Here is an 18,927-nt window from a genome sequence, read left to right as displayed (position 1 = left end):
GGGTAATTATGAACATACATTCATACATGTAAGCAAGGCTTAAATGCAATACATGGCTAAATTACACACTGATGCAATGGTACTGCCTACCTAATTTGAGAATTCACTACATTCTATTTTTCATATTCGTTTATGGAGAAAATCATGCTGGCGATGCCTTTTCTACGAAGTTTATCAGACTACATTGATTTGGCACCCTTTTTTGGCTATGATTTCAAACCTTTGATTGAAAACTGGCTCATCCATAATGAGTAATATGTTATTTATTGCAAATATTGAGAGGAGGACTAGCATTAGGGTGGATGGAATGCGCAGTTTGAGTCTGCAAATTCATGTAGAATTACATTTAAAGTTCTGCCGGATTCTATGGAATTCTGCAATGGGGCAGAGTGGGCATTTGGCGCTATTTTCTTATGGCAAAATTCAGCCTTGCATCAAAAAATTGATGCAAGGATGACTTTTGCGCTAAGAAATTAGTGCACCCAAATACCACTTGGTGCCCTTGCATACTCTTCAGTGATAAAAAGTTGTAATCATTGCTGATTACGCAAGGGCGCCTAGTGGTATGCAGTGGTTTCCAACTTTAGGAACTACTGCATATTTTTTTTGTTTCTCCTGCGAGCAGCGGAATTTTAAATTATCAGTAATTTTGAATTACAAGAGAACTTCTGAATTACCAAAATTCCTCCGATTCCACTCGCAGAATTAACAGTTCCGCGAGGCCTAACTAGCACATGACTCTTTCGGGGCTTCCACACTTGTGAGTTGTGGCAATTCCTCAGACTAAACAATGGCAATAAATGTTCTAAATAGCACATTATGTTTGCCAGATTATCATATAAAATATATATGTGTGCGTTATAATAGTGCACTTGCTTCTCTGTTGTCACGTTGCCCCCTTTCACTGTAGTGAATGCCATTTTTGCACTAATATCTTGGAACCGCAATGATTATTGCCTGTTAGTCCTGGAGAAAACAACCTTCAGCATAAATCCTCTCCGATGCAGGTTGGTAAAAGTGACCTGCAGTTGTAATTGGAGCCTCAATTCTGATCACTTTTGCAAATAAAATTGCTGACTCAAAAACTGCAGAACAAAAGCACATCAAATTTTGCAGACATGCAGTGCTTTTCTCCATTCACTACTTTTGTTTAGCTAGGCATATTTTCATGAAGGTCTTTGGACATATAAACAAACAAGCATTTGCAATGCAACGGGTCTCGCGTTTGCTCATGTTAGAGCTGATCGCGTTGTAAACTCCTAAACCGACTTTTCATCTATCGCCAAAAGTGCTTTTATGTACGTAACCCGAAAAAGTTAAATTAACTGTGTAAAGCGCTCGACTTCTGCCAAGTGAAATCGCGCTAGGAAAATAGAGAAAAAGTAGTCCACGATCCGACAGAAAACAGCGAGCCTTGCATGTTTTCTGTACTTGGTCGCTGCGCTGGAGGAGGGCTAACCACCGGAAAAGGCATGACGTGGGCATGCCTTTGACTAATGAAAGCAAGCAGATTTTACTAGGCAAGCCCACGAACCAATCAAACACACTGACATGACGTCGACAGGGCTCCGAGCCCTTTTCTAATAACTAAAGCGTCTCGCTGCAATACGCATGCGCAAGCGCATGCAACGCAGGCTCGACTCTAAAAAGTAAGTGCATGCCCTGGTTCAGTATGTCTCAATTAATGATTGCAAATATTGCCACATTGTTTAAAAATGAACATCCTCAACTCCAATTTGCCGGCATTTTCACAAACATCTCGGAGTTTGATTGAGTGAATTCTTTGAGGAATAATATTGTGTGGATCATAGAGAATGCAGCCTTAAAAGCCTGGGAGCATAATTAATGCCTCTAATCTTCTTTAAGGATAGAAATGGTGATGATGTATGCAAGCAATGGCAAAGCCAATAGGTCTTGCGTAGGCACGAGCTATTGGCTTTGGCAATGTGTTTTATCCATGTTGTACACCTGTGTGGCTGCTGTTCAGAATTGGCTAAACATGAGTGGAGTGTCATAGAGTAGACTGGAGTGGAGTAGTCTACAGAAAAATTATTTATGCTCAGCATTATGGCCCTTGTTACAACCTTGGCGGGCGGCGGAGGCCGCCAGCCAAGGTTTTACTGCCGAGCGGCCGCCTATGCAGCCGCAATCCCGCCAGCCGCATTATGACATCCCCGCTGGGCTGGCGGGGATGTTAGATGTAACATTGGAGCCGGCTCCTAATGGAGTTGGCGGTGTTGCAGCCGTGCGGCGGGTGCAGCTGCACCTGTCGCGCTTTTCACTGTCTGCTGTGCAGACAGTGAAAAGCAGAGTGGGGCTGTGCCTGGGGGCCCCTGCACTGCCCATGCCAAGTGCATGGGCAGTGCAGGGGCCCCCAGGGGCCCTGCGACTACCCTTACCGCCAGCCTTTCCATGGCGGTCTCTACCGCCATGGGCAGGCTGGCGGGAAGGGACTTGGAATCCCCTGGGCAGCGCTGCAAGCAGCGCTGCCCTGGCAGATTAAAGCCACCAGGACAACCATGGTGGGAAACCCCCGATGCCGGCAGTGCGACTGCGGCGCTACCGCCGTGGTCATAATACGCCAGATTGTACCGCCAGCCTGTTGGCGGTACATTCGCCGAAACAGCCCTGGAGGTCTTTGACCGCCAAGGTTGTAATGAGGACCTATATGTTGATCATCACTATATTTCAACTGTTCAAAAGAGGACTGGAGCACCTTAGGGTGTAAGTGGTGCTGTGAAAGATGTCAAACGGTTGACGTTTCGGCTTCAGGTGGCACAACAGGTCCACAAGACCATCATCAGGATTCAGTGTTGGGAAGGAATAAAACCTGCAGGTACTTGCCACAAAATCAAGTCACTTCTGCTAAGAGGCTCAGCAGACGCCTTATGCATCAAACAATTCTCCCCAAAGAAACACTTGCAACTTAGGAAATACAATTTTTACTCCAATACACAAGCCGTCCAGACTAATTCCGTAATGAGTGGAGTGTTTGAATGGGAGTGGAGTGGAGTGGAGTGGGTTAGATTGGAGTGAATCAGAGTAGATTGGGGTTGATTATGGTGGAAGGGATTAGAGTGGAGTGAATTGTAACGGATTAGAGTTGATTGAACTGGAGTGGATTGTAGTGGATCAGAGTGATTTAGAGTGGAATGTATTAGAGTGAAGTGGATTAGTTTGGATAGGAATGGACCAGAGTGGGGCTTATTTGAGTGGAGTGGATTGGGGTGGACTAGAGTGGAGTGGATTAGAGTGCAGTGCATTAGAGTGGATTGAAGTGGATTAGGGTACAATGGATTAGATTGAAGCGGACTAGAGTGGAGTGGATTAGAGTGGAGTGGAGCAGATTTGAGTGGGGTGGATTAGAGTGGAGTCAGATGAAGTGGATTGCAGTGGAATAGAACGGAGTGGACTGAGGTGGGTTAGAGTGATTTAGAGTGGAATGGATTTGAGTGGAGTGGATTAGTTTGGAATGGAGTGGATTGCATTGGAATGGACTACAGTGGAGTAGATTAGAGTGGCGTGGACTAGAGTGGTGTGGGTTTGAGTGAATTGGAGTGGAGTGAGTTGGAATGGAATGGCGTGAAGTGGATTAGAGTGGAGTGGAATGGACTGGAGTAGATTAGATTCCAGTGAATTAGAATAGAGTGGATTGCAATGTATTAGAGTGGAATGGGTTTAAGTGGAGCAGAGTGGATTAGGGTGGAGTGAGTGGATTATAGTGGAGTTGATTGCAGTGGAATGGATTAAAGTGAAGTGAGGTGGATTGGAGTGGAGACAAGTGAATCAGAGTGGAGTAGATTTGACTGGAGTGGATTACAGTGGTGTGGATTTGAGTGGATTAGAGTAAATTCGAGAGGATTATAGTGCATTAGGGTGAATTGCATTAAAGTGGATTAGGCTGGAGTGGGTTAGAGTGGAGTTAATTAGAGTGGAGTGAATTGGAGTAGAGTGGACTAGAGTGGGTTAGAGTAGAGTGGATTGGAGTGTATTCGACTGGATTGGATTAGGGTGGAGTGGATTAGAGTGAAGTGAACTGGAGGGGGTTAGAATGGAGTGGATTGGTGTGGATTAGAGTGGAGTGGATCAGACTGAATTAGATTAGGGTTGAGTGGATTACAGAGCTTTGGTTTGTAGTGGATTAGAGTCAGACAGGCGTGGCTCCTACGTATGGGCAGAGGAGAGTCACCCCCGCACCAGCAGCAACCGCTGAAAATCCTTTTACATGGAAAGGATAATAAACTCGGTTTATTATCCTTTCCATGTGAAAACGGCAGGGCATTGGGGGTGACGAGCTGAGGGAAGTGAACTCTGCACTCCCCTCATAGCGCATGTGTGTTTGGCCGGCTATCTTGGGCTGGCCAAGCACACATGCGCACAGGGCTCTCTCCAGCCCAGCAACACAGTTGTTGGGCTGGAGAGAGCCTGCACAGGCTCCCAGTCTGCCTGAGAGCACCCTGGCTGGGTGCTCCCAGCCAATCCTGATTCAGAGCAGCATCAGGATTTGGTGCAGGGCAGGCTGGGAGCCTGTGCCTGCAGCAGCGACAAGAGAAGGGGCAGCGCGGCAGCAAATCAGATAAGTGATTTTTTTTTACATTAATTTTCTCCTGTGCCCCTCCGTGTCCCCCACACACCACTGCACCCCACGCACCCGACAAAGCCATGTGAGCTGCTCCTGGAATCAGAGTGGATAGTGCAGAGTGGGAAACGTGGAGTGGATTGGAGTAGATTAGACTGGAGTGAGTGGATTGAAATGGATTAGAGTGGAGTACAATAGAGTAGTGTGAATGAAGAACAAAACAAGTGCACACACAAGGAGTCATCCTTGTAGAATTGCTGTCAAGTGCAAAGCTCTGGAACTCTGGTCTCAAAAGCATATGCTAAAAAATGAAGGTGGCCTTTTGTAATGTAAGTTTTGCTCATGTAAAGCACTCTAATACCTTTGGGTCAAATCTAGGCAAGTTCGTGCTATAATTTAGCTAGCTGTCTTCATTTTACGTTTCAGGAGAGTTTGGAAATGGCTAAACCTTTTACTTTGAGACAAATGTTTGATGGCATATATTTCTTCCTTTAGGGAATATAAAGCAGCAGTTTTCGCTTCCCCCTTTCGTTTTTTTAGGTACTTGCAAATTCAACATTTTGTTACTAGAGATGAGATTGGCTGTTCCCAAAGCACTTTCTTAGATTTCTTCTTGAGAGCTTCTGAGAAGGCTCAGTTTGTTCTATAAATTTATTTTCTCTGCTGAATTAGACCATTTGGCTGATCTTTTTCAGCTAAGGGCAGATAACAGGAGTAGGTACTATAAATGGAGTGAAACTTGGGCTCCACAGTGACGGCTGATGATATGAGGGTCAGTAATGTTCTTGCACAGAGCATCCTAAATGTCCCACGAATTATGGGCCAGCACACCGAATGTATAAATAATTTTTATTACACTACCCACCGTTTATGGGTTATGAAGCTCAGAAATGATGATCATTGTTTTCTATGTGGGGCGGAGGGGCTAATGCAGGTCAAGTCTTTCCCACCTATCCAGTCCTACGTAATTACTGGGTGTTCGTTTTTTTGGGAAATTTAACAGTATCTCACACCTGACTGTCATGTGGGATCCAGAATTAATTATGCTGGGGCTTTCACCTGCTATACCTCAAAATGCTGCGGGTTATATTTATTTTCTATCTCCCGGGCCAGACTTCTTTTGGCACGATTCTGCTTGCCAGTATGTAGGTGTGGCCCATGAGTTTCTGAATTTATGTTTTTTTTAAATGTCTTTGTTATATAATGATGTTTGTAGAAGGAGGTTGAGAAAGATTTGGCTCAGGTCAGGCTTTGGGTTGGTGAGACACTGGTTGACAAAGACTACGGGTATTTCATCTGATGTTCTTTCCACAACACTTCCTTCATTATGATTATCATGATTGTTTTTGTTATGTTATCATCTGTATACCCCTATTCTCTGTTGATTAGTTGCCTTTCAGATGTTAAGTCATTTTGTTCCCTTTTATGGATTATGTTCTCCAAATAACAAAAGAAAAAAATAGTTTGCACTATAAAAAGTGGAAAGAAAAGAAGAAATAGTACCTCAATCACACTGCATGAGTAGTGGACAGGCACTAATTATGAAAAATGTATTTGTACTTCATCCATGTGCCACAAAAAGAATGGGCCTTCCTATACCTTGCACAAGGGTGTGGGGGAAGGTATTTCTTCTCCATTATGTATTTCAGGGTATTGTTGAACCCTCCCTCACTCTCCGTTGCTATTGGATGGAAGGGAGTGCAAAGGTGATCAAGAAATACCCTTTCCAGCTGCAGGCAAGGTTCACCAGCAAGGTTTACCCTTGTGGATGAATGTTTCATCTGGGAAAAACACTGTTTTGACATCTTTTTAATCCAAAAGTGAGTTGCAAGAAGATGCAGGAATATAGTATCCCAGCATTTATTTACACAGCAAACAACATCACTGCATTTCCCAGGAACCATCTGGATAGGAAGTGTCATAACTCGTTTCAAAACAAAACCATCTTTATGTATGTATATATGTGGTATTTCTATAGCCTGATTCTAGCAAAAAGGCAGCTCATCGCTGCCCAGGGTCAAACACAAGTATATAGTCAACAAGGGATAGGAGAGGTAACTGGTTTGTGGACAGTTTGTGCATTGTGATGTAGTGTTTTTTAAAGAGGTGGGTCTTCAACTATCTCATTTTAATTATTTGGTCAAAAAAAGAAAATTGATTATAAATGAAAAGTTCATAATAGAATTAACAAGATTCATGATTTATAATCCATAATAAAACAAATATAGGTGTACATATTTATTGACAATCCATTAAAAAATTATCTTTTGACAATAATAGGACTGAACATACCACAAGTTTGGTGAAATCTTTTGTTTTTATTAGTTTTAATCATTTGTTTTTCAAATGTCCATCAACTCTTTCATGTTTGTATACGTGGAATAGCTAAATCTTCAACTCTTTCCTAAATTGGAGCAGCGTTACAGCACATGGAGGGATACAGGGGTGTTCTTCGGGATCCTGGTGAATAGATGGAAAAAGCCTACTTTTTATTTTTTGTAGTCTTATGGTGTCTGATGTTGTCCTTGCTGCAGGTGTTCAGAGAACCACCCGAGATGATGCGCTTTTCTGCAGAATAAGTGGGGTTGCTGAGTGTGATGGCTTGTTAAATGATATGGCTGGTTTTGAAGATGGTGCAAGCCTGCGCACACAGCCATGTGTCACATGAATATCACATGCGTAACACAAATGTCAGTGCATAGGAGAAGTGATACATGGACCATAGTCACATAGGAATCCAGTTTGTATTTCGAATATCCAAATTGTCCCTAAGATGAAGGTTGGGAGAGAACCCAGACAGCATATGTGAACTGCAGGTCTTGTTCAGGAAATTCCACTGGTCCTTTGTATTAGATCAGATTATTGGATGTGGAGAAAAAAACACTAATGTTCTTTGGACGGGTTACCCTCGTAGATAGGTAGAGCGGTCTTCCCTTTCCTTTGTAGCTTTCTTTGGTGTCTTTCCTTACATGTGGCTCCCAGCTCCACCTCATCTTCCTGCTACTACCATGCAAAAAAATACCATGTCTGAAACAATCTGAGTGGAATAAGCAAAAAGGTCAGAACTGATGTCAGAGTTGGCTTCTGGAATATAGGACTACTTTCTACAGCATTTGTGTAAAGGTGGGACAGAAACTTCCAGTGTGCGCGCCATGATTTCTCCACCAGAATCCGATGTCTCTAGTGGCGACCAACAAACTTTATGTATTCTCTCTTTGGGGAATTTACTGCCAACTCCCATTGCCAGGCTGGGACTAGCAACCTTGGGTACATTCACAAAGACTGCCAGGAAGGGCTGCCTGTACCCTGCCATTAAGAAACTTCACTGAGTTACACAAACATTCTGCAAGATTCAACAGAGTTCTGCCAATGGACAGAAAATATGCATGTTGTGCTGCAATATAGGGATATGAGCATCCCTGAAAAATCAGCTCGAACTGCACCATGCAGTGCGCAAGAGTGTGCTCCCATTTGAGTTGATTTTTCTGCAGCTCGAGTAGAAAATCTACTCAAGCTGCAGCAAATATACTCAAGCAGCAGCCCTCTGACCCCGACTGCTTGCAATCCCCTTCGTTGGAATATGGCGCAAGGTGAAATCAAATATCGCTCATGCTCATTTACATATTAGCGAATCTCAATTTGGGTTTGCGACCACATATCGATTTGGTAATAGGAACGGGCATATTTAGGGTGGCCCTTACAAATAGAGATATGTATTTATGTTTTGCAATGTAAACGCTTTCGCAAAACTTTACTATTTTACTGACTCTTCAGAGGAAGTGGTAACCCATTTGCAAATGCAAAACGACCCCCATTAACCCCCTCCCCATTTGCGAATGTTGAATAAATATATATTTTTTAAGAGTAGCCAGTGTTCCAATGGATCACTACCTACAATTAAAAAATAAAAATTGCACTTTTCATTTTTTTCATTTAAATGTTTTTAAAGAAAAAAATGCTTTATTTAAAAGCAATCACAAATATGGTGGTCTGCTGATCTCAGCAAGCCACCATCTCTGTAATGGCTGTTATTCCTAGTGGGTCACAACTTGTGACTTCCTCAATAATATTTATGAGGTAGGTCTAATTGCGACCAAATATGAATCAGTAATCTACAACTATTAGTACATAGTTCTCTTCGCAAAGTAACACACTGGTTGTCAAAGTACTAGTCGCAAATTGTGACCATTATTTTGCAACAGTTGTACGTACATCTGGCCCAAAAATTGGCTACATAGGTCATGAAACGTTTTTATCTGAATTTCTTTATATATTTATCCTTTCACTGTTACATCTTATGCGTACTGTTTCTCCCACATCAGTGGCTTGGCATTAACTTGAATCCTATGGTTCTCCTAGAGCGATAAAACATCTCCACTGCTCTGAAATGCTACAAATAGTAAATTAAGGTTAGAAAACACTTCCACGGTAATTGAAGCTGGGAACATTTTATCCTTGAAAAATTTATATCAGTGTGGCAACAAAAAGCTAGACTTAGCCGCAAACTTCTATGTTGTTATAATGTCCTACAGGTGCTCATACACATGTGCATATTGTTGCCAAATATGTCTTACTGGAAAAGAAACCATAACCAGTGTAAAGAGGCAAAAATAGAAAAATATGTGGAGCACTCTAGAACTATGTATAATCGTTATCAGACTAAGGTAAAGTCATACAAATGCAATCTAAACAAGGAAAGTACAGATACAATAGTACACATGTGTAGAATATAATCAAATGAATACTGTCTTTTTAGAAAATGTTAAACAGACATATTATAGGATGCAGTCTATTAAGAACAATTATTTAATTATACATCCAAAAAACAAAAGAATTCAAAACACCTTCAGTGGCATGCAACATATAAACTTAATACACATTAGACGTACAAAGATTTAAAATAGACATTACAAAACTGTCAATAATGAATCAATACATAATTCATCCTGTTTCTAATGATTGAATTTTAATTTTGGGACTGGAATCAATCGAGAATAAATCCATCCAAAATAGTATAATTCATTCCGAAGAACAATCCGAAACATCAGCCGACACGTGTTTCGTCCTATTCAGGACTTTATCAAGGCTGAATAAACAGTAACAGAAGTTATGATGTAAATTAATAACACTTTAATTAAATATGTCCAACATGTATGAATTCACTAGTCCTTACACATTAATCCAATATATACTATTAGTAACGTTGGTTTGTTCACCATCTAACATCATGCAGACAGAAAAGTTGAGCCAAAAACCACAGTCACCCACACGTGTGGTAAACAGTGCAATAGAATCAAGGTGGTATCACAGTGTGTCAGATACTCAAGCACAGGGATAGAGGACCCAGCTAGTACCAGCAACCAATTGCTGTGAATTAATCATGCATTTGGAATGAGCCAAAAGTGCCACAATAGCAAATAGTTGTAAATACCTCGTATACAGGATATTCCTCCATTTTCTAGTCTTAGAGACCTGCACATATAGAGTCACATGTTGTATTCTACCAATGTATATCAAAGCTAATAGACCTATCCAAAGTATATAAACCTAGTCCACAAACACACCTACGTGTAAGTAATACGATTGTCTGATGGATAGTTCTTAGTAGTCCAAACGGAGCATCTACGAGTATGTAATCTTATTCATCTCATTAGATCCATCCAACAACAAACACTTGAGACAGTTCTGAAAAAAGAAAAAAACAAGCAGTAATGGTATCATTTAATATTCAAAAGAACACACATAGTCCATATTCGTTCAGTAACATAGGCAATATATTGTGAAAATTAAATTAGAAACTATCTCTGAAAGATGCCCAAGTATGTCCATTAATATAGATTAAAAAAAAAAAACACGAAAAACCAATCTAGTGATCTAATTACCAACAATAGGATACTATTTATAGAACCACAATAATGAATGTACTTATCCAAATAAGCATGTTGCAATCATTTATAAATACCCATACACATTCCAAAAAACGTGACCGACAAATCGTTTGCCAATGGAAAACAGATACACAAGTTCATTACCGGTGCCGCAGTGCACCTAAAATACTGTCAGCAATAAATAGAATTGGATGCCCATTCCGCACCCTGAATCACATAAACCTTACCGCGTAGCATTGATATGCGTCCGCACCGAACGCCAGCAAGTCTAAATGAAAAGGACGGCCGTTTTGAAAACAACAGAAATAAAGAAAGGACAAGTCCGCCCTATGTGAGAAGCGTATTAGAAACACTGCTGGATCTGGGTATTCCCATGAGCGCCATCTTTTAGCACACAGTTCTAGCAAGTATGTGTAACTAACCAGGCTTCAACTTCGTAGAGGGTCTATATTTCCAGTCTCAAACAGAGTAACGAACACCCTCAAAGCTGCTGTTATTTCTCCCTTGGCAAAAATAGAGCAAGAAACACCAAAGTATCCAAACACATTATTTAACAGATGTGAGACGTAATGTAACGCGCTATGACGCAAAAGTATGAAACTTTATCACAAATACCATATTGCTATAAATGTAAAATCTAATAAAATAAATACCTCAGATATAGTGTTCGCCTCATTGAGTGTCCGTAGACAAAGTAATAAAGACGCCATCTTGGACTGAATGTCAATATTGACTTTGGTTCTCTAAGACCATGTCAAGATACATTGTATACTGCTCAGTATCGAAGAGTAGAACAGAATGCGAAATTTCCTAGCTATCGTGAAGGAAAGTTTCAATTCTATTAAGGACACGGAGGCGAGGATTATGCATATCTTTCTTCACTCTTTATTAATCAGCAAGTTCAAAGTTAAACACAAAATGAACAGAAAAACTACAAGTTCCATGAAGCCGCCGCCATGGTAACCAGTATCCAATGAGGTTCCTCCTTTCACGCTGGTATAAATATCCTCAGCTGCGACACACTTCCTCGACTTCACTGCGGAAATCCTGTACGAGTCAATTGGATGTAGTCTGGGAACCTATAAAAGACGGTGAAATTAGGGCCCAAACTGATAACTCAACGTTGCATTCTAATGCCAATAAAGTATGGAATTTACAAACTTGAATCATAATTACAAACCTAATGACCATCAACATCGTTTAAAGAAAACTAGATACATGAGCAAAAGATAAGGAATAAATAAATAAATAAATAAAGGTATACATGCAAATATACCACCTCCATACGAAGATACAAGAGTTCGGGTGGGCAGAAAAACTCGAGAGTAGTATGTGGGTGGGATAATCCTCGCCTCCGTGTCCTTAATAGAATTGAAACTTTCCTTCACGATAGCTAGGAAATTTCGCATTCTATAGCAGGACCGGAGGCGAGGATTATGCAAGTTCAAAGCTTACCCACCACCAGTGAGGCTGCCTCATGAATTGGTTTAAAGTAAAACTTTTTAAAAGTAGATTCAGAAGACCAATCCGCAGCATGCATGATGTCCTCCAATCTACCCCCCACTTGTATGGCCTTAGAGGCCATGGCTCCCTGTGTACAATGGGCGCCAAAAACCTGAATATCGATACCTGCCTCAGACAGAATGCATCGGATCCATCTGGCAATGGAAGGAGAAGAAACCGCCTTAAACGGTCTTTTTATGGAAATCAATAATTGATTTTCACCTGGAGGTCTATGATTCACGGTTATTTCCTCATAGACCTTGAGACATCTAACCACGCATAATTTTGGGGAATCAGGAAAAGCTGGATAGGATACTGACCTGGTATTATTCTTTGTTCTCCTAGAAATAGTAAACGTGACTCCTTCTGGAGAAAAAACACGAGCTGATACATCCAGAGCTCTGATATCTGACACACGTTTACATGAAATGAGGCATAAAAGCATGGCTAATTTGGCAGACAACTCCTTCCGTGACAAATACTGATTATCCTGTCATGAGGCTAAAAGATTAAGGACTATGTTTACATCCCAGAGATTCGCATATCTGGGTTGTGGAGGTCTGGAGAGTCTAATACCCTTGAGAAGTTTACATATCCAGGGATGTTCGCCGACCGGGAGGTTGTTCAGAGGGGGGTGACCCGCAGATATAGCTGAACGAAAAGAGTTAATCGTACAATAAGCGAGACCAGATTCCGCTAATTCTGCAAGGAAATTTATGATGTCTGTAATACTGGCCCCCATGGGATCACGGTGTTTGCCCACACACCAACGAGACCATCTGTTCCATGCTGAACTGTATCGTTTGCATGTCCCAGGGGCCCAGGCCTGCGCAATTAAGTTGTTAGCTTCCTGCGAAAGTCGGTCGTCTTGCCAACGATGCCTGAAATCATCCAAGCTATGAGAGAGAGATGACCCTGAAGGACCAGGGGGTGATAAAATCCCGACGGGTCCCGGAGGAGCGAGGAAAAAACTGGGAGACGAAGGGGGCACTCGCAGGAGAGTTCCAGCAGAGTCGGGAACCAAGCCTGAGACCTCCACCAGGGGGTGATAAGAACTATTGTCGCCTCGTGACGGCGAACCCGAGCTGCGACCCACGGGATAAGAAGAAACGGTGGGAAAGCATAACCTTGAAGTGTCCCCCAATGTTGGAGAAACGCATCTACTGCCGCCACTCCCGGATCCGGGCGCCAGCTGAAGTATAGGGGAAGATGAGCATTCCACCTGGACGCAAAGAGGTCTACTGTGCAGGGACCCCAACGGGTCATGATCGCCTGAAAAATCGGTCGATGTAACTGCCAATCGCTGGAATCCATGAGAAAACGGGATTTCCAATCCGCCCAAGTATTCTATATTGGATAAAAGTTGAGACCTGGATTGATCCAATAAAAGGATGTCGTCCAGGTAAATGATGAGCCGTATGCCCTGCAACCTCAGTGTTTCCACCACTGGTTTGAGGAGTTTGGTAAAGCACCACGGCGCCGACGAGAGACCGAACAGGAGAGTGGTAAATTCGAATACCTGATCGTTCCAGATGAATTGAAGGAATCCGCGATGAGGGGGAAAAATAGGGGCGGTGAGGTATGCGTCCTTGAGATCTAGGCGCACCATCCAGTCCCCCTGAAGAAGGAGGTCGCGGAGCAAATGAATACCTTCCATTTTGAAATGCCTGTAAACAACCCATTCGTTGAATGCACGAAGAATGATAACAGGCCGAAAACCCTTGTCCTTTTTTTTTTTTTTTTTTTTTTTTTTTTTTTTTTACTAAGAAGATGTTGCTTACAAAACCCCTGGGGTGCCGGGAAGTTAAGGCTATGGCGCCCTTGTCCAGAAGATCCTGAACTTCTAAAACCATGAGTTCGCAGTCTGCTGCAGAAAACACTATCGGTGGCGGCAGTTTCCCTTGAATTGGGGTACCCCAGAATTCTATTTGAAACCCCGACACTGTCTGTAGCACCCAAGCGTCTGATGCAATACGTCTACAGTTGGTCTTGAAATACCGCAATCTCCCTCCGAAATTTCGAGGGGAAAAAGGGATAAGCCTTACCAGAGGGACCTCCTGGGGCATTGGCTGCTCTACGTGCGGTTCTGGAAGCTCTGCCTTTTCCCCTTCCTCTGTTGGGGAAGAACATTCCCTGTCGGCCATCATGCCAACCGTTGTTTCGGAAGGAACCGGGGCCTTGTTGGTAAGGACGGCCGGAAGAGCGACCCCTGCCTCGTCCGGCCCCGCCAAAAACCTTACTGGGAAAAATCTTTTTAATGGATGACTGAGCCTTATCCAGAGCCGAAAAAGTAGCAACGAATTTACCCAAGTCTTTTATAAAAGGGTCTATATCCGGAGTAAAAGCGACCTTATCTGATAAAGATGGGCGTGGGCATTCGGCCCGTAAACGAGCACGCACTTCCTTGTCCAAGGGTTGCCTAATTTTACTGGCGACATACTCCGCAACCTTGAGGTCTGGCCGCCACTCAGAGGAACGTGGATGGTAGATACCCTCCGGTTCAAACATATCTGAGTCAGAATCCCCAGGGTCAGAAGGATCCGGTAGGGTAGCATTAGGACGCCAAGGGCGACCTGAGTCACCGTCCAAAGATGAGGAATCCTCGTCTGAACCACCCATGATGCCTTTAGGTGAACCTGAATCAGGGTTCCATAGATGGTGAAGCATGTCACCCATTACTCCGGGCAATCGACCCTCCCGGGAGGGTAAACGCGTATGCGCGCGCGCACTCTTGGAGTGTGATAAAAAATCGCCATCCTCCAGGTGCCCCGCGTCGCGCTTGCGCCTATTCTTGGGAGCTGGAAGGGTAGATGTATCACCCTCCGCTCCCGTCACGCCAAACATGCCCGTATCCTTGGACACCTGTTCTGTGACTTCAGCTACGGTCTCCCTAAGAGGGGCCAAAGCGTGCGAAAACGCTTGCGAGAACAAAGCGTCCACCCCAGGGGGAATGGTACGGTGAGAGGGACCCTCACCTGGGGACATGTTGGCAAAAGACTCATGTTCCTGAGAGGATTGCATGCTGAGGTTCAGACGAAGCACAATGATGTGACAGAGAATTACACCCTATAAAAAATATATAAAGGGTAATTCCCTACCCCCTCTGTCAAGAAAATCACAATTATAAACAAAAATGTCTTCCCCTCGGGGGTATTACCGACCAACAGGTGTCACGGGGTAGGGAACAGCAAAAAAACACAGAGGTGTTGAAAAATATGGAAGAAATAAATCCACAAACCGAGCGCCCAGTGTTCAGAACACCCGAGCGCTCAAACACGCTTTAAACAAACACTGCGCGCCCTCAGTCGAGTGCGACGCGTGTGTAGAAGACTGAAAGTAATGAAAATAAAGGCGCTCGAGCGGAACGCGTGTTCCGAGCACCTTCGTAGCAACGCTCGTTGCTACAACAGCCTAAACGGAAAAATGTAAAAGTCAAAGCGCTCGAGCGGAACGCGTGTTCCGAGTCGAGCACACTCCCGTAGCAACACTCGTTGCTACCACAGTCGAAACAAAAGGCAATAACGCGCCAAGCAAAGCAAACACAAAGCCAAGAGCAAATTTAAACGGAGGCAGTAAAGGCACTTATCTGACGGAGCAGTGAAGAAAGAGGAAGTGTGTCGCAGCTGAGGATATTTATACCAGCGTGAAAGGAGGAACCTCATTGGATACTGGTTACCATGGCGGCGGCTTCATGGAACTTGTAGTTTTTCTGTTCATTTTGTGTTTAACTTTGAACTTGCTGATTAATAAAGAGTGAAGAAAGATATGCATAATCCTCGCCTCCGGTCCTGCTATAGAATCCCTGTTATTAAGTTTCCATGTGAGGAAAGCAAAATTATTTACTCTTGCCAAGGGAGTAATAACAGTAGCTTTGTGGGTGTTTGTTACACTGTTTTGAGTCTCTCTACTACTGTTATGAAAACTATTTCAAGCTTGCTGCAATCTGAAACATTCTTAGCACATCTTTAGATTGTGCCTTCCAAAATATGTTTCCCAACTGAAGTTTGAAACCTTGAGACAGGTATCATGGCAGTCTTTCAATTTCATAATCAGTATAACGACAAACATTTACAAAAATTGTGCGGTATTTCATCAACTAATCGGTCCATAGAATTTAGTTTTAATTTGGCTGATGGTCCTACTTTACACAGATTCCTCCGATCAGCAGCTTCTCTTCATCTATCAATGCCTAATATTTGTTACATTTTCTCAACTAGATTACAAGAAGCTGTAGAGCATAGAACCTAAAAGTGGAGGCATTGGACTCTATTATTTGGTTCCTTTTTGACGCTCATGATTCGATACTACTTGCAAATGTGGCTCAACCAAAATGTTTAACAGTGAAATTGAATAGTTTACATATGCTCACCTTTAAAAATGAAAGGCATTGTTTTTGCATGCCAGTGTATGCAATTCTGTTTATTTTTTCATTATTGCAAGTAAAACTAAGCAAAAAACAAAAAAAGAGCAATTTAGCAGAACAAAACACGTGGGGAATGCTACCTCTGCTAAACTGCTGTATAAACATGCATAAATCAGTTCATTTTCATGACCAAAGCAAATAAACTTCCCAGGAGTTTCATTGATATAATTTAGTTCAAATTGTGCTACACTGGGCATGAGTAGCCTATCAATAGTTAATTAATGCAGCATATATTAAAACTTGCAGTTTTGATTTTCATATTACAGATGTAGGACTACAAGTTTCAGAATCCAGCGAATCAACAGTGGTTGAGTTACTCTGACTGGGACAGCTTCAGATGTAAACATTTTATGAAACTGAGATTTTAAGGCAACCAAATTTAGAAATCCCTTTCGCTTATATAACACAAGTCGATTTGCTCATTGTTCTATTTGCCTACATTTTAAAACATGATGCTGGCTTCACGTACCTGCATATCTGTCAGTCATCTGCGGTAGACGCAATAAGACCTCCGTTTTTACTTTTATACAGCACAGAGTAAAATGTAGGCACTTGCAATCATAACAGCGTTCCGGCCAAAAAGATGCCTAGTGGGACGACTTAGACTATCTTCTAGTTCACTGCAGATAATTATTGCCATTCCATGTCGAAACGAACTTTTAATTCTGGATTTAGCCACTCCATAGTACATTTTCAGAAGTGGGTAACAAACAAGTAACTGTTACTTTATCAATCATTATGTTTCAGGCATTGCCTTATAATTTAATAATTCACCTATAAAACTCGAACAAGACTGGAACACAGACGCACCTTTGTTACTGTGTTGGGTGTGTCAAAAGCTCCCTCTACAACTGCCTATTTTTGCCAGCCATTCACAGGATTGACTTGTTTAGGTGACCTCTTTAGCAGTTTCTAGGATTTCCATTTGAAACATATGTCAGAACCCCTTTCAGAGGGGCAAGGAGCATGCAGGAGCTACTTTGCACAACCGTGGGGGTTGTGGCCTTTTACACCTGTTTATCCTGGGGCCTATCCTAATATGGGTCCTGGGTAACTGTGCCAACGACTACCCCTTCAGCATTTGAACGTCAATAGTAGTGCTGGTTGAGCAGCCAAAAACTCTTCCGGGGGATGTAAGAATAAGAAATGAGAGGGCTCTTAACCAAAAACACCCACAGTGACTCCGATAAGGCGATCATCACTCATCAGGGGGATGTAGGTGTAAGAAATGAGAGGGCTCTTAACTAAAAATACCCACAGTGTCTCCGATAAGATGATCATCTAGTCCATCAATCAATCAGTGTACAGAGTGCAACTTGTCACCCTAAGGGTATTGAGATGCTGGCAGAGTCCAGAGTCTCAGTTGAAGAGCTAGATTTTAAGCAACCTAAGGATCTCCTGAGGAGTAGGTGAGGCCCTGAGTTACAGGGGGGAGGCGTTCAAGGCTTTGACTGTGAGGTTGGAGAAGAAGCATCCTCCTTCTCTGCTGTATTACATCCAGGGAGAATGGAGGCGGAGCAGAGGTGTCTGGAGGCTTTGTGGAATCTTAGGCAGTGGTTGATATAGGTGGGTCTGGACTTGTGCAGGGGTTTGGACGCATTGGTGAGGAGCTTGACCTGGCATCTCTTCTGAACCAGGAGCCAGTGGAGTTTTATGAGATGGGGGTGATGTGGGTGTGCCGAGGTAGATTCAGGATGACTCTTGCTGTGGCTTTCTGGTTGATCTGTAGTTTTTGAATTAAATGGGCCTCAATTCTCACATAGATAGTGTTTCCATAGTCCAGTCGACTGGTAGTGAGGGCTTGGGTGGTGGTGTGTCTCACATGTTGGGGAAACCACATGAAAATCTTACTTAAGATGCGCAGGATGAAGAAGCAGGAGGATGACACTGCGTTGACTTTGGATCTCATGGTGAGTTAGCTCTCCAGGATGATACCGTGGTTCCTGGTTTGTTCAACTGGGGTTGCAGTGCACGCTAGTTTTGTGGGCCACCATGACGTGTTCCAGGGTGTGTTTTTGCTGCCAAAGATCAAGACTTCTGTCTTGTCTGTGTTGAACTTGAGGAAGTTATTCCCCACCCAATTAGTAACACTGGTCATGTATTGGTAGAAGTTGGTTCTGGCAGTGGTGGAGGTTTCAGCGAGGGAGAGGGTGACTTGCGTGTCTTTGGCATATGATATAAAGTTGAATCTGTGGTATCTCACTATGTTGGCAAGGGGGACATGTCGATGTTGATGATTGTGGGGGCTGATTGATGAGCCTTGAGTGACTTAGCAGATTACTGATTTAGGGGTTGAGGTGTAGGGTGGAAGGTGGACTTGTGTTCTGTCGGTGAGGAAGGAGATAATCCATCTTATGGTGGTTCCTTGGATGCCTATGTTGTGAAGTCTGGAGCTGAGAGTGTTGTGGGAAACAGTGTTAAAGGTCGCTGAGAGATCAAGAAGAATAAGGACGCTGTTTTTGTCGAGAGAAACCTGGATGTTATCTGTGGCCTGATGAGGGCTTTCACAGTACTAAGGTTGCCACGGAATCCAG

At 43.0% G+C, this 18,927-nt stretch overlaps 1 long non-coding RNA gene across 1 annotated transcript; it reads right to left on the bottom strand.

The window, feature by feature from the left end:
• Nucleotides 1-6,732: 6,732 nt before the first annotated feature.
• Nucleotides 6,733-10,999, bottom strand: LOC138265652 (uncharacterized). Its single transcript, XR_011199393.1, has 2 exons — nt 10,695-10,999; nt 6,733-10,264 (listed from the first exon to the last, which is right to left on the bottom strand). It is a non-coding gene; the product is annotated as an uncharacterized lncRNA (long non-coding RNA).
• Between the last annotated feature and the right edge of the window lie 7,928 nt (nt 11,000-18,927).

The sequence above is a fragment of the Pleurodeles waltl genome, chromosome 11 (assembly GCF_031143425.1).
Source record: "Pleurodeles waltl isolate 20211129_DDA chromosome 11, aPleWal1.hap1.20221129, whole genome shotgun sequence".
NCBI lineage: Eukaryota > Metazoa > Chordata > Amphibia > Caudata > Salamandridae > Pleurodeles > Pleurodeles waltl.
This window is presented reverse-complemented; position numbering and strand designations above follow the sequence as displayed.